Raw genomic sequence first — 16,771 nt, forward strand, 5'->3', positions numbered from 1 at the left:
ATACCTTCAATTAAGTACATAAGGGCCTGTTTGGTTACATGAATCCAGAGATTTCAAATCTCTAGATTCACAAATGGGAGATTTACATCCGTTTGGTTGTGTGAATCCTTGGATTCATGAAATCTAGAGGTTCACCTTTTTACACTAAAAACGTGAATCTGTAGATTTATGGGTATGAGGTGAAATCCAGAGATTTCACCCCTGTTCTAAAAGCATTATACATTTGAACCATGATTCAATAAATGTTTTTTCAGGATAAATCTACAAATTTCATTCCAAAGTTTTAGGCTAACCAAATAGTTAATTGGGTAATTTTCATCTGGACCCCCTAAGGTTTGGTCCATATCACTTTTAGTCCAGTTTAAGTTTCCTTTTGCATATGGCTCCCCTGTGGTTTTAAGAAATGATTAAATAAGGACAAGCTTAACAGAAACCGTTAGTTTCATAAATTTTGTGACGAAAATACCCTTGTGTCCTTTTGAATTTTATTTATTTTTTTTTATTTTAATCTACTAAATAGATACTAATACTAAAATGAAAAGCCTTCCAGAGTATTTCAGTCCCAAAAATATCAGAGTCTGAACAAAATGGAATACGAACAGTTGCTTCTACAACGAAGGAAGAAGACCAACAGTCTGCTTCAAATCCATCACTGGGTGTCATGCTCAACCCCTAATATAGGTTTTTATCTTCCTTCTAAAACCTTTGTTCAATTCTTGTTTTTATTTTTATTTTTTATTCTTATTTTGTGAACTGTTGTTTTGCAAGTTCACAACCGAAGGAAGAAGACGGACAATCTGCTTCTTCAAATCCATCACTGGGTGTCGACGCTCAACCCTCAAATAGGTTTTTATCTTCCTTCTAAATCCTTTGTTCAGTTCTGTTTTTTTCTTTTTATTCTTATTTTGTGAATTGTTGTTCTGCAAGTTCACAACCGAAGGAAGAAGACGAACAGTCTGCTTCTTCAAATCCATCACTTGGGTTATTCCTCTCTGTTCGTATCTCAACCCTCAATATAGGTTTTGATTTTTTTTATTCTTATTTTATTATGCTGATTGGTTATTACTCTCTATTCATATCTCCTTCTCCAATTTCTGCTTGAAATTGAATAGATTGTGGATAGAAGTTGGGTTAGTGAAGCAGGATGAAACAAGGTTCGAAGGGAGAGAAAGGGAATCAAGTCTGGATTGGAAGGCATCCAAACAAACTGTGGAGGTGTTGACATCTGGGAGCTGGAAGAGGGAAGTGTCTTTGAGACGCTGAAAAAAGCAATTCCATAGAGGTTGAGAAGGGTTTGCCAGCAATCGCTTGTTGTTCCATTTTGGCTCATCTTTTGCTGGTATTACTCCTGCAAGAAGAATCATCCCAAGAGATCGTCTACACATAGCTAAGATCAAGCGGGCATGTAGAGGTATTGGAATCGACGCGGACGGTGAGAGAAACAAAACAGAACTCTAAGAGCAAGAACCAGTTGAAGCTTCATCTCTCTATGTGACTGCAAACCTCTCTCGTGTTGGGGATTTACGGGGGTTATCTATTTTCTTCTTCATCGGCTCGGGTGGATCCGTGGAAGAGAATCATAGTTTATTAACGTCAAGAGGAAGCTTGGGTGATACTTCCTTTAGTCGCTGAAATCGAGTGATGGTGAACCTAAAGCCCTAACGGAACCAAGAAGCGGTGAGAGAAACGGGGGATAAATTCATAGTAAGACCAAAAAGGGCAAAAACCGAAAGGAGAAGGAAAACGAGAGGAAAAGCCAAGTGATGGATGAAAAAGAAGCCGAAAGAGAGAAATCCCAACTGCAAGTATTATTTATTTTTATATTTATTTAGCATGTATTTTAGTATATAAAACTAATAAAAAAATTCAAAGGACAAAGGGTATTTTGCACAAAATTATGAATAACGGTTATGTTAGCTGTCTATTAATCATTTAAACCATAGGGGAGCCATATGCAAAAGAAACCTAAATGGACTAAAGTGACTGGACCAACCGGGGTCCGATGAAATTACCCTAGTTAATTTTATAAATCACGACTCTAGAGATTTGAAGTCTATAGATTTGAAATCTCTAGATTTTTGAAATCTCCAAACTCAAGTAACCAAACAGGCCCTAAAGAAATCTAGGCCAGAGGTCTTCTCAGCCTTTTTCCTTTTACTCTATCTAGGTTCTGCACTAGATGTTTGAGTCTGTTCATTCATGTCCCTTATGGTTATGAAATCTGTGGTTGTAGGAATGGAAGTAAACCTTGTTTCATCAAAGTTGGCATCTCTTGACTAGATAATAGTGTTTAACTCTACTAAATCATTGGTTTCACGACCATGAACCTATATGCTTTACTATGAAGAGCATATCCCAAAAAGATGCTCTTAACAGCTCTTTCACTTAGTTTATTTCTTTTAGGTTCTAGAACTCTCACAATGGCTCTACAACCCCAAACCCTAAGGAATGCTAGATTTGGTTTTTGTTTCTTCCAAAGTTCATATGGGGTCTTAGAGCTATGTTTAAAAGGAACTCTATTTAAAATGTGATATGATGTTAGCAATGCTTCACCCCAAAAGCTGGTACTTAAGTTTGACATCATGGTGTTTACCATTTCCATTAAGGTCCTATTTATCCTTTTTACCACACCATTTTGCTATGGAGAATAAGGTGCAATAACCTCATGAACTATGCCAAAAGTCTTGAAATACTCAGGGCTCATTGTAACAACCCCCGTATTTCTAACTCGGAATCCATGTTGCAAGTTCGGCAACCCAAAGGTCAAGCCAAAATAATATGTGGAGTATTTGGATTGAAGTTCATGATCCGTACCGTGAATCCATGAATCTGGATTCTCTTGGTGAAGAACCTGTCTTACTGGGAAAATGGATTTCTAGTCAAAGTCAAGAGGTGTTTGAAGATGTCCGAATCAAGATAAGATCTCCCCCACATGTTGGATAGGGTTAGGTTTGACTTGAGGATCAACCCCTTGAGTAAAGCACCCAAGTACTAAAAAGTACTAGGGGATGTTGCTTATCAACCGCCCCAAGCGACCGCCAGGTATGCTTGCAGGATTTTTACCCTAATTTGCCCCAGTCCCATATATATAGCAAACCCCAACCTTTTTACTCATTATTCTATTCGTGATTGTTGTTGTGGACGGTTAGGAGGCATAGAACACTTGCTGGAAGGTGAGAGAAACATGGTTTGTGAAGAAGATCCAATCCATCATCTGTTTTGCGAATCAAGTGAAGGTAAGTGATCCCCCACACTCTCTATTTTTCTTTCCTCATCTTTTGGAGTGGTGTGGATCCATCCCCTTTGGATTGGTGGTGAATGAAATGTATTGGTTCTATTCCCCATCAGTGAATTTGATTAGATCCTGTCCGAAACGAATCCTTGCATTCGAATAAAGGATAGATCTAATTGAAGGAGATGATTTGAATATTGAATCTTTAAAATTTTAGGTTGTTGTTTCGTGTTTGTGTTGTAGGCTCCTTAAGGATGAAATTTGAATTTAAATCTTCCCAAAACCGAATTAAAATTGGAAAGATCAAAAGTCTAGAATTCCGAACTTAGAAATAGTCTGTAACAAGGCGGTCACTTGACCCAACCAACCGCCCCAAGCGATCGGCTGGGTCACAGTAGCTCTATGAAGTTGGTCATTGCTTTGATTTGACTCATGTTTTCTATATATTTTTGCAACTTTATATTTAGGTGTTCTTTTAGATTCTCTGAAATTGTTGTGAGTGAAGTCTACTTGCTTTTTAGTAAGCTTTTTACATATTTACAGGTAATGACACATTCTTATATTATATTTGATGATATGCTATATGATGAATTGATAAATTCTTATATTATTTATTGCTCTTGTAACTTGCTATAGTTGTATAATTCAATGATTGGTAGTTGAATGTATGATGTAAATGATGTTTATATTTACTTTATTACTTTGTGATATAGAATGAATGGTTATGTTATAATGGTTGATGATGTGATGTAATTGTGATGGAAGTGTATCCATTTGGGTATCCATAGTTTGGGATATCAAAGGGTTGTGGTATGGGACACATGCTTACTAATGCCCCTAGTACTATTATTGATTGTTGGATGACATACCTAGGGAGTCTAGATTGCATGGTTAGGTACCTTTACATGCTACTACCTTTTCTATAGGGGAATTGAAGCCAAATGATCTTTGATAATAGTGACATGACTCTGTTTCATCCTACAGCGGTAACCAGTCTGTGCAAAGATTCAGTGGTCCACTGTTAATCATGCAATGGTAGGGTTGCATATGTTAGGATTTGGGCTCATGGACATCCAAGGAGCGGCCGGGAGTTTTGAGGGGTCATGAGAGCATCCGCTCCAATAATATGTGGATGACCATAGGGTTAGGGAATGGAGTCCAACAGCGGTAGCCAGTACGTGAGGGTTCTCATTCCTAGGTAGAGAGGGATATTGAACCGAGTTGGTTGGTGCCATAGGAGAAGTATCTGGACTACATGTAATTTGTTACAGTATGATTTTGCATTGGATTAAAAACCCAGACATGTGCAAGTACTCTTGCCAATGGTCATGGTAAGAGAGTGTTGACCTAAAACCAAGCCATGGTTGATTGACAAGGACTGAACCCCTTTGCCTGGGATCCCAACAGAGGTAACTAGTTCCTGAGGGATTAGAGTGACTAGACCTACCCAAAGGAGGGTTGGTGTTATAACTTAAAGGATGTCAACCATCTAAGAGACTTGCATAGTTATATCTTAGTAGCATTCATATATTTGCATATCATTCATTACATATATGCTTACTTGGATATATTGACAATATGTATGTGAGATGTATTATCCTTACTGAGTTCGTTGACGAACTCATTCCTTTAATTGTATGTTAAATTATATTGTATAGATGGTGTTCTCAAATCAGGAGAAGTTCCATATGACTGGAGCAACTCCTGTGAAAAGAATGTGGTACCGTTAGTGGGAGATGGAGATGATTTCCACGAAGCCTCCTTCGGATGCTTGGAGTGCACTTATAGCATCCATTGATGGAAGAAGGAGACAGCTTGCTAGGCATTTTTAGAAGTCTTTGGAGAAAAATTGGAGAACTCCCTTTATTGCTAAAGCTGAAGCGAAGGCTATAGCCCCGGCTAGTTTGGTCTTTGGAGTAACATCTATACTAGTTTTGCAGAATCATGGAAGCAAATTTAGTAAAATGGATAATTAATTGGAATCTTGTTGGTGATAACGATCTTGTATATATCAAAGACTCTTAATATATCTAAAAATTCAAGGATAAAAGTGTCAAATTATAGCTGTAATGAAAAAGTTGAAATTATAAAGAATTCTACTTTGTATCCTGTATTAAAAAATAACCAGTATTTCGCAACAGTAACTTGATAGGATGACTGGTTCCATATTGTGGATTGAAGCTGAACCACGTAACCCTATTATCTCTCTGCTTCTTCTCACTCTTCTCATACACTACCTTCAATATATAAGAAATGAAATTTTAGGAGAAGAATTTAGGATTAAAAAAAAATCAATGATTATGATTAGATATGATAAAATCAATGTCTGAATTCCAACTAGATTTAAATTGCTATTAATAGAATAAAAAATTTAGGAGAAAGAAATAACAACGGAAAAAAAAAATTATACTTTATGAAAAGTATACTAGAAAAATTGTGAGTGTGCGAGAGATAGAGGAATAATTCGAGAAAGAGAAAGTGAATGAATACCTAATAACTGTGGAGAAGATTTAGGAAAATTCCAATGTTTGCTAAATATTCCACCATTTTGTGATACATGTGGAAAAAAGAAAAAAAATTGGAATAAAAGAGGAGATTCGTGAGAGAATAAATAAGAATGAAAATATATGAGAATATATAGGAAGAAATTCATGAATCATGAGTTAGTTTTTAATTAGAATTTAACATTTTATTCCTTAAAATTAGGAATTTAATGAAAACTATTAGATAATGATTAAAAATGACATTTGTACCCATTATCTTTATCTTAAATTTTTAATTTTAATTTTTAGAGGGTGGATTAATCCATTTGCTTGCATTACAAACTTAGGTTTTCTTGAATGAGTCTCTGTCCAATACTTATCATTAAAAAAATATTTCATCTCTGTACCAAATAAATAAATAAATAAATCATATATTGAGTAGTTTCTTTAGCATATGGCACATTGCTGTGCTTATGAATAGCTTCATGATTAATTACAAGAGAATTTATTTTGTAAACAATTAACATCAATTAAATGTAACAATCTTTACTGTATCTCGGGATCCAAATACCGATATTGTATACTCTATAGCAGTAGAAAAGCAATTCAAAAACCATCTGTGGTAGAAACATTACATTGAGACAAATAAGTTGTTTGGCATAAGTAAAAAAATACAACTGCAATTTTACCTACAAAGAAGGTTGAACCCAATGGGCTGCACAGGTATGACAAAATCTGCGACCACAAGTAAAGAAATCTTGGATTTCCTGAGTATCCAATCGATACACTCCCATGTCTTTTTTTTCTTGTAGATCTGGAATTGGGTTGGTGAATGTCATTAGTGAAGTAGATACAATTGGGTTGCCATTCGAATTCCTTGGAAGGGAAGTTACTAAAGGAGGAGGTATAAGTACCCACGAACAACGCACAATTGTCGAGACTCCTCACCTGGATCCACATTTTATTATCAAAATTAAACTTGAAAACACCAAAGCCGATTGTTTGAATACATAAATACCTTTTAAGCAAAAAGAGTTCTCCTGCTGATTCCACAAGGTAATAACGCCATAACGTAAAGAAAAAAAAATCTGGATGATTTATTGCTTCAGCAATCAATTTCAACAGTCTTTGGTTGAGGACCGGAAATATCAACCATCAACAATTGTGCTGAACCAATAACAGCATAAAATTGACCATAGAAATAGATAACGTCATTGATAAACTTGTGAATAATTATCACAGTCCAAACTTTGTCACCCATTCTCAAGATGGCTAGTTTATTGTGTCTAGTAGATATCATCATAACCACACATTTTTCTTCATCATCTTCAAGAGGAGTTGTTTTAGGGCTTAAAGAAAATATTAATTTCTTTACATAGAGCTCCATTGGTAGCTGAGGAAGCCAAATTTTCTCATGAGAAAAGGGGTTTACTAAGAGAACCTCCTTCCTATCAAACCCAAGAATTCAAAAAAAATAAAAAAAATAAAAAAAAAAAAAAAACACAACAAAACAAAAAATCACCAACACTAAAATACCCAGGAAGTCTATGTTTGAAATCTCGAATTGAACCTCCCAGTAACCAACAGGCCCTAAGGAACCCCCTCCTATCAAACCAAAAATTATCCACCAGCGATCGAACACTTCCTCCCACGGACCTCCAGCAAGTTTAAGCGGCAGAGCTTTTGAGTTAAGGGACCATAGAAGCTATAATAGTCGTGTCCCTCCTCTGAAAGCATCAGCCTAGGAGAGAATTGTTGCTTCTTTATTGGAACTGATCGCCATGGATGACAAATTGCTCTAAAATGAACAACATCTTCAATTGCCGATAAATGATTTACGATCAGTTCCAGCAATTCAACACAAAGTTCAGATCAACTACTCATACATTTCCTTACCTTCTGTGAATAGGATGGATGAATATAACTACAAAAACAATGACAAATCAAGAACTTAAATTTCATGACAAATCTCAATATTTACTTGTAAATAAGAAAACCAATTGTCTTCCAATTCCATTGATCAATCAAAGAATCCCACAGTTTCAAAAAAACGAAAGGAACCATATTTAGTTCTAAAAAAAGGAAAAATTCACCCGTAGGTATGAACTTTAATTAAATGCTCTATAATTTGATGCCGGTCATTCCAGCCAAACTAGTGAAGAACACTGTAATTGAATCTGGGTGGAAGGAGAGAACTCAGATCTAATCACAAAGCATTGCTCTCACGATGATTATGCAAAAGATATGTTTGGACTCGAGAAAGTGATATTTTAAAAATTGAATCCAGGTTGCATTCCATTGAAACACGAAAAAGGGAAATAGATAAGTTCGTGGGACACTCCCATTCAAACACTGTAATTCGATTTTTTTTTTTTTTTTTGGTGAACTAATTCGAATCTCTTGAGATACTTAAAATTTAAAGGGGAAAAATATGTGGAAAAAAAGAAGAAGCGAAGTTAGCGGAACACTCTCATTTACCATTAGATTACTCACCTTTAATCTGAACCATTTAGATTTTAACTTTTTCTTATTTGCAACTTTATGACTTTGGTTTTTATTTTATTTATTATAATTATTATTATTTTGAAATGTATAATTTTTTATATATTGGGGATGGTGGTAATACATATGCTGTTAAAGATCAAACCCATAACCCCACTAAATATTTTGGTTAGCCAAACCTATAGACCTCTTCACTGGAAGAAGGTGTTGGGATTTGGTTTATCAGCACCTAAACCCTATTAAGTTAAAGATGATTTGTTTATATATTTATATATATTTGGCATTAGTTTTTCACTTTTTACATTAATTTTCTTTATTTTTTTAGTTTTTTTTCTCTTCTCACATGTGAAATGTCACTATTTGGCCCCCTCAATATTGAGAACAATTTTTAAAGGTAAAATAATGAGTATAATTGTCATTCCTACTTAAAAACTAACTCCCCTTTCTTCTCTCACATCTTTTTTTCCTATTTATTCTCTTTTCTTTCTATAAACGTGGGTTAAAGGAAATTTTTGAAATTTTTTTTATTAGAAATTCAAAATGTCATTCATAATTAGAAACTAACTCCTCAATCCCTATTTATTCTCTCAGTCATATCTCTCATCTCTCTTCTCTCCTCTTTTCTTTCTATTTTCTCTTCTTCCCATCCTATAAGCGTGAGTTAAGGAAAATTTGGGGAAAATTTTTCCATCAATTAGGTACTTTTTTTTTTCTCAATTTATTTATTGTTTATATTTTTTTTCATTATTTTTCTTGTTATTCTTTATTTGATTTTATATTCTTTGTTTCTTTATTTCTTCTGCAATTTTTTATATTTGATTTTATATTGTAAATAAAATGTTTTTAGTTAGTAAGGTAACTACCTACCATTAGTTTGCATTTCTTACCTAAACAAATTTGGTTTGCATTTTACTTTTTAGGGTTGGAAGTCATGTGTATTTTTTTTGTATTCATGCTTTAATACCTATATCTTCTTGAAAAAAAAAAAAAAAAAAAATAAAATTTAAAAAAAGTGGGGGCCCCAAAAAAAAAAAAAAAATAAAAAAAAAAAAAAAAAAAAAAAGGGGGGGCCCAAGGGGTGGAAAAAGGGGCCAAAAAAAAAAAGGGAAAAAAAAAAAGAATTGGAGTTAACAAAGAACACCCCCCCCCCCCCCCCCCCCCCCTAGGGTGCGTGGGGGGGTTTGTTAAAAAAAAAAAAAAAAAAGAAAAAAGAAAAGAAGGGGGGGGGGGAGGGGAGGGGTGGGTGGTGGGGGGGGAGGTGGGGGAGGGGGGGGGGGCCGCGGGGCGGGTCGGGCAGGGGGGAAGAGGGAGGGGGGGGTGGGGGGGGGGGGTTTCGTCTCCGATGAACAAGTTAGTTCAGACGAACAAAGAAAGCTAGCTCAATCTCTCAATCAATTCCATAACTCAAGAGTGCCTACCTCATAATGATGAATATGTGGGTATTTATAAATCTTAGGAGAGATTACCTTAAGTGTGTAGTAATGGAGTTCGAATAAAACTCTGTCATTGTTGCTAGCTTCGTGAGGAGAGGAATCTTATCCGCCAAGACAGTATTACTTGGATTGTAGTTGTGGAGTCCGATCTGGACTCTAAGTGTAACCCGACTTGTTTGGAATCCTTATCCCTATCTTTAAGGAGGTTGGATATGATTCAAATTGTATACCTTGCTTAGTGCCTCCATTTTATTCGTGGTCCGGCCAAGGTTTGATCGGTCCGGTTCTTCTTTGATCGACCCAGACAGGTCTATTATAAAATATCCATAACATAAGCCCCCTAGTCACTTGGTCACGTTAATTCCATGTTCGAGGCCAAGGGACTAAGTTTCTTTCAACCATGAGAAGTCATATGCTAAATCGCAAGACGAAATCTTGCCTTCGGTCATCTTATACTTTGTTCTGTTGTAAAATTCCTTGATTAACCTTGACTAACCATGCCTTTTGTATCATCTCCATTTAAACCATTGTTTTGATCGGATGCATCTGAATTTTCATAGTGCTCAAACCATTGATCTAGTCGAACTGCTTGTGGTCGGGCGGATCATCAAACTGGTCAAGCTTTTGAGCTTTCATTTGAAGTTGTTTAGTTGACCATGTATTGGTCAAGCATTATGTTAATCCTTTCATAATTCCTTTAGTCTTCTTCATTGCCTCCATGTTCCGTGTTCACTTTGGGAACTGCCTTGCTTCATGAGTTCAAGCAAGGGAGTTCAATCTGGGAACTGGCCGAGCTTATGAGCAAGGGAGTTCATCTGGGAACTGGCCGAGCTTATGAGCAAGGGAGTTCAATTTTGGGAACTAGCCGAGCTGAAGAGCAAGGGAGTTCAATTTTGGGAACTAGCCGAGCTGAAGAGCAAGGGAGTTCAATTTTGGGAACTAGCCGAGCTGAAGAGCAAGGGAGTTCAATTTTGGGAACTAGCCGAGCTGAAGAGCAAGGGAGTTCAAATCTGGGAACTAGCCGAGCTGAAGAGCAAGGGAGTTCAAATCTGGGAACTAGCCGAGCTGAAGAGCAAGGGAGTTCAATTTTGGGAACTAGCCGAGCTGAAGAGCAAGGGAGTTCAAATCTGGGAACTAGCCGAGCTAAAGAGCAAGGGAGTTCAATTCTGGGAACTGCCCATGGTAATGAGCCAGGGAGTTCAATTTGGGAACTGCCCATGGTACTGAGCCAGGGAGTTCAATTCTGGGAACTACCCATGCTAATGAGCCAGGGAGTTCAATTGGGAACTGCCCATGGTAATGAGCCAGGGAGTTCAATCCTGGGAACTGGCCGAGCTGAAGAGCAAGGGAGTTCAATTTTGGGACTGCCTGTGCTCAATTTTCGAGCACTAGGAGAGTCCTTTTGGGAACTGAAGAAATCTTTCTGTATAGGTCGAGATGTGATACGTTTATCTCTCTTTACTCCCCCAAGCATGATAGGTCAAGTCTTTGTTGAGCTGTTATGCTTCGTCTAACTGAGAACTTTTACTTGTATATAGAACTCCTTTCTTCCGATCAGGTATAGTCGACTATATCTCGAGCTTCCATACTTGTAATTTTGATGATATTTTGCTATCCACGAGCTCAAAGGCGTAATTGCCACCAGAAAGAGCCCTTGATATGGATACAGTCTTTTGTGATGAACTAGTCTCTTCTGGTGCAATATATTGCAATTCTCGACTAGAATAAGCCAAGATGCTTTTTTGCACACAAGGATAAGTTGCTTTTGTTCTTGATTTCCAAGGATTTCTTGGATCGAAGCTGGTACCGTGTCATTAAAGTATCGGATAACACTTGGGTTGAACGTGAACTTCTTCTCGGAATGGTAATCGAGTCATGTTCGGTCTATTTGTAGCAGCGATGATTTCCTTTTGTTTCAAGTCATCTTTGGGCTTTTCAATTAATAAAACTGGTTTCTTGCGTTGTAGCAGCTTGCGACTGGCTTGAAGCCTTAAAAATCAACCTCTCCTACCAGCTTGGTTCCCTCGCTGCAACCTGGTGAGGTTTGGTAGATCTGCTCATGTAAAAACTCTGCTTCCTTCAAAGGAAAATAATTTTGGTTGCGAACACTAAACGACATATATTGGAACATGCTACAACATGCTACAGCAATATCATACTGAACTTATCAGATTGCAGCTGGTGGATAAAGCCTCATCGCCTCTGAAATCACAGCTTGCAGATACTGCAGCTGTTGTAGTTCGTTGAAGCTGTATGTATCGCTGATATTCTTCCCGTTAGTTGTCCGAATTTCTTTCAGCTCTTTCAGAATGTTCTACTTCACGTACTCGCGTGAACCAAGGATCCAGAACAACCATGAGAGTGGCGAAGGAACTCGGGCGAGTTAGACTCGTTTGAGGTGCTCCCAATGAATCGAGAAAGTACATCTACAGATTCTTGTTTGGCCTCCATCTTGATTGCATGATTTTATCATCGAAGCTATGAATGGTTGCGATTGATTCTTTCAGCCTCTTCTCAGAACCAGAAATTAAGGAAATTTCCAACTTCGTGAAGTGCCTTAGCCATCCAGGAAACCTGCTATCTGCAACTAACAGATTTGAAATGTAGTTTAAAATAGAAAGAAGAAGACTTTCACCTGCAAGCAAAGCTTGGCAGAAGCTATATTTGGAATTGAACACATGATTGTATATCTTCACTATCGATGCATAGGTTTCCAAAGACTGTTGTTGCAACTTCTTTGGCTTTTGTATGTCTCAAGAATTTGATCATGTGGAGATTGCCATTAACACCGTGTGTTCTGCATTTTGTTTGGAAAACAGTACACTAGCGGCTACCAACTGATCTCTTTCTGTTTGAGTTTGAGGAATTTTTGCTTTTCGTTCCTCTGCTCTGCAAAATTCATCAAGCTATAGAGGATCGCTCTCATGGTTGATTCCATGGCTGTCATGAACTCAGCAAAACCTTTAGTTTGGAACTCGGTGATCGCAAACTACTTCCAATGCGGAAAGCTGGATGAAGCTCGTCATGCTTTTGAAGGAACTCCTTCACCTGACGATTTGCTTACCGTGCAGGTTTCGTTTCAGGAGAGAAGTCTTCGAGCTCCACCTCCCTCATCCCGCTTTTCAGGGGAGATAAAAGTCTGGATGTGCATAATCGTATTTTGCAGTTTGCAAAGTTTGTAGATCACTTTATTGTGAAAGACAAAAATAAGGAATGCTTTATCATGACTCCCATTCAAATACGTTAATGTGAGTCAGTGATTCTCACAAACGAACTTGCTGATCCTTATTCAATGAGTTGATTCAGGATTCTTGATCTGATTTATACGATGACTTTTTGATCAAGATTCCCACAGACGGCGCCAATGTTGATGCAGAATTCGGTCCCTCCTTGTCGAACGCTCGAACCTGCAAAAACGTGCTCGACCCGTGTGGTCGAGTTTCGTCTCCGATGAACAAGTTAGTTCAGACGAACAAAGAAAGCTAGCTCAATCTCTCAATCAATTCCATAACTCAAGAGTGCCTACCTCATAATGATGAATATGTGGGTATTTATAAATCTTAGGAGAGATTACCTTAAGTGTGTAGTAATGGAGTTCGAATAAAACTCTGTCATTGTTGCTAGCTTCGTGAGGAGAGGAATCTTATCCGCCAAGACAGTATTACTTGGATTGTAGTTGTGGAGTCCGATCTGGACTCTAAGTGTAACCCGACTTGTTTGGAATCCTTATCCCTATCTTTAAGGAGGTTGGATATGATTCAAATTGTATACCTTGCTTAGTGCCTCCATTTTATTCGTGGTCCGGCCAAGGTTTGATCGGTCCGGTTCTTCTTTGATCGACCCAGACAGGTCTATTATAAAATATCCATAACAAAGGGAAAAGGGTGAAAAAAAAAATTTTTTTTTTTTTTTTCCCCCCCCTCCTGTGGTTGTGGGTTGTATAAAAAAAAAAAAAAACCCACACCACACCAAAAAAAAAATAAAAAAAAAAAAACAAAATAAACAAAAAATTTGGAGCCTTTACCTAGTTGTTTCATTGAAGCAAAATTATCCAAGCAATGAAAACTTAATTAAGCATTCAGAATCTGGAAGATGACAATTCATAAGAAACTATGAATTAATGAAGATTTAAAGACAAGAAGTAAACCGCTACAGTGAAATCTACAAGAACTTCCTTGCTAATGACTTGCTCCAGGCAAAGCTACTTCTCTAGCGACATTCATCTTTGGTGATCTATTAGAAAAACCCTCATCACCAAACAGTCTTTCACCTCATTATTCTCTAATCTAAGAATGTGGCAGAGATGAGAGGAAGGCTTACGAACACCCACTTGAATAAATCCATGATCATAAGCTTTTCACAATATTTCAAATAATTAATAAAATGCTCTAAATTTTCAACAAAATATTAGTCTACCAGAAAATTAAGTGAAGATGAAAGATCATGCTAAACTAATAAGAATAAAACCATTCAAATTATACAAACAGATCAAACAAAAAAAAAAAAAAAAATTTGGTAGACCTCAAGAAAATGAGTCCTAAAATGTGATATGATCAACTCCCAATGGTATAGAATGGCAAAGCAATGCCTTTACAATCAAAATATGTGACTAACGGTTTCAAATACCAATTAAGTAAATAAACAACCACAAATCTTACAAATTATCAAATGAACAAATAAAGCATAAACGACAACATTCGCTCATGATTCGACATTGATAAAGATATATTGTATTCACATCGATGTAAAGTTAAAAATTAAAACATTAAATAAATCAGAGAGGATACGATAATTTTCAGTGAAGAACTACAATGATTTAAAACTCTAAAAAGGAAATGTGATTACTCACTCATAAGTAGTCGATCCATTCTTTAAAACATTCAATAATTTAATTGGAAAACCCAAAATTAAATTGTTGGATGGAAAGAACGGTTTCGATACCAAAATTCTTAGGTGGAGAAGATGAAGACAGATGCAGGTTTTGATACCAAAATTCTACAATACAAAAATATTGTGTTGAAACAACAATACAAAAATCCTTGAAGGGGCACTTCAGGATAAGAGGGATGACATGTGCATAAGTTGTGTTGACACTATTCCTGTCTTCCTCATATGGTAGTTTGTCCCAACATACCCTTCTTGTATTCTCTAATGCTTTGGCAATGTGGGCCCTTCTTAGTAGGTGACTGGTCTCTAGTTGCATTGGAAAATATTGTTCACTTTGTTTTGATTGCACTTGGAACCAATACAGCCCATTTCTATTTGCCGAGATTTGCGATAATTCGGAGCATTGTAGCCGTGAAGGACAAGGCAAGTGAAGTAAAAAAATAAAAAAAGCAATGACGTGACATCATATCATGGGATGGGAAATGGGAGTGCGTGGGAGAATGAAAATCAAAATTTAATACAAAACCACGTTGGATATATTAAATCACAAAACCACATCGGGAATAAAACCAATAAATTTAATCACAATTCCTTTGGTGGTTTCGTGAACCTTCATTGCAAATGGAGGTGGAGCCGTGGAGGCGAAAATCGTTTCACTTTTTCAATATTTTATTTTATTTTATTTGTGATGAAGGAGTTTGATTGTGGTCTTTGTAATTTTAACATTTATTTGTTCAACTTTGTTTGTTATTTCTCTTGTCGCTTCCATGGCGGATCTACAAGCTTCTCTCCTCCTTGCTCCGACATCTATCTCTTTTTCTTGGAAAATATTAACTAAAACGATGCATTTCCCTCTTTGTTTGGATTTTATTAGGTTTTGTTTTCCTATTCTGTCTGTGAATGCATATAAAGTTAATAATGGAGGTAAAAGAGCATGGATCGATGGAGTTTTGGCATTTCCTAAGATATATTGTAAATTCAGATTTTGGTATGGATTTCGGTTCGCCATCCACCGAAATTCGGCAAAATTTTGCCGAATTTCGCCGAAAGGTTATACCGTGATTCCTAGTATAAATGTAATAAGGTTAAAGCAGTTTGGATAATGAAGAATGATTTTCAATTCCTAACTCTCTCTCTATCTCTCTTCTGTGTTCATCTTCTTCCCCAACCCCCTGCTTCTCTTAATCTATAGCTCGTTCCCTCTGAATTTCTTCTATTCTTCGGACACTTGATACAGGTTCATATCACAAATTTTTATCAGAAAAATATTATTATTGGACAAATGACACTGAAGAGTACGTGCTCTATTCAAGGGAAGTTCTTATCACCTAGCCCAGATGGTTCTGTCAATCGAGACTCACTATCATGACTCATTTAGTCTGGTTCCTCTCTTGGTGAATTTGTGTTCTTCCCCTCCCTCAGCTTTCCCATAAATAAACTCTTTCTTTAATCAAAAGAAAAATCAAGAAAAGGAAAAAAAAAGGAAGTGTTCTAGATGGTGTGGTCAATTTTCAAGGCCTTTCTTGCTCCCTGGATTGGGCAGCTAAAGCCATTGTGCCTAATATCTTAAATTTGAATTCTTTGGTTTAAGTCATTTCTCTTGTAGTTTCTTTCCCAAATCTGAAGATTTAGAAGTATTTTTTGACCTAAAAAAAAAAGGAAAAAAAATTTTACAAGAAGTATTTTAAGCCTGCTCATGTACTAGGAATCAGGGTGATTAATCCATTTGCATGCATTACAAACTAAACTTTTCTTGAATGAGTCTCTCTTTCCAATGCTTATCATTAAAAAAAAAAGTCTTTGATCTCCATGCCAAGCAAAAAAAAATCATATATTGAGCAGTTTCTTTAGCATATGGTACATTGGTGTGCATATGAACAGTCATTCATGATTAATTACCAGAAACTTTATTTTGTAGACAATAAACATCAATTAAATGTAACAATGATCCCTACTGTATTTTTGGATTCAAATACCAATATTGTATATTCTGTGGTGATAGAAAAACAATTCAAAAACCATCTGTGGTGGAAACATTACATTGAGAGAAATAAGTTGCTTGGCATAAATTAAGCCAAAGTGAATAAATACAACTGCAATATTACCTACAATGAAGGTTGCACCCAAAGGGCCGCACGTAGATGAAAAATTATGGGACAACAAGTAAAGAAATCTTGGATTTGTTGAGTATCCAATCGAAACACTCGTATGTAATTTTTTGTAGTAGTAGAAAT

Source organism: Hakea prostrata, chromosome 1 (assembly GCF_041222555.1).
Source record: "Hakea prostrata isolate BN-2017 chromosome 1, UWA_Hpros_2, whole genome shotgun sequence".
NCBI classification, from domain to species: domain Eukaryota; kingdom Viridiplantae; phylum Streptophyta; class Magnoliopsida; order Proteales; family Proteaceae; genus Hakea; species Hakea prostrata.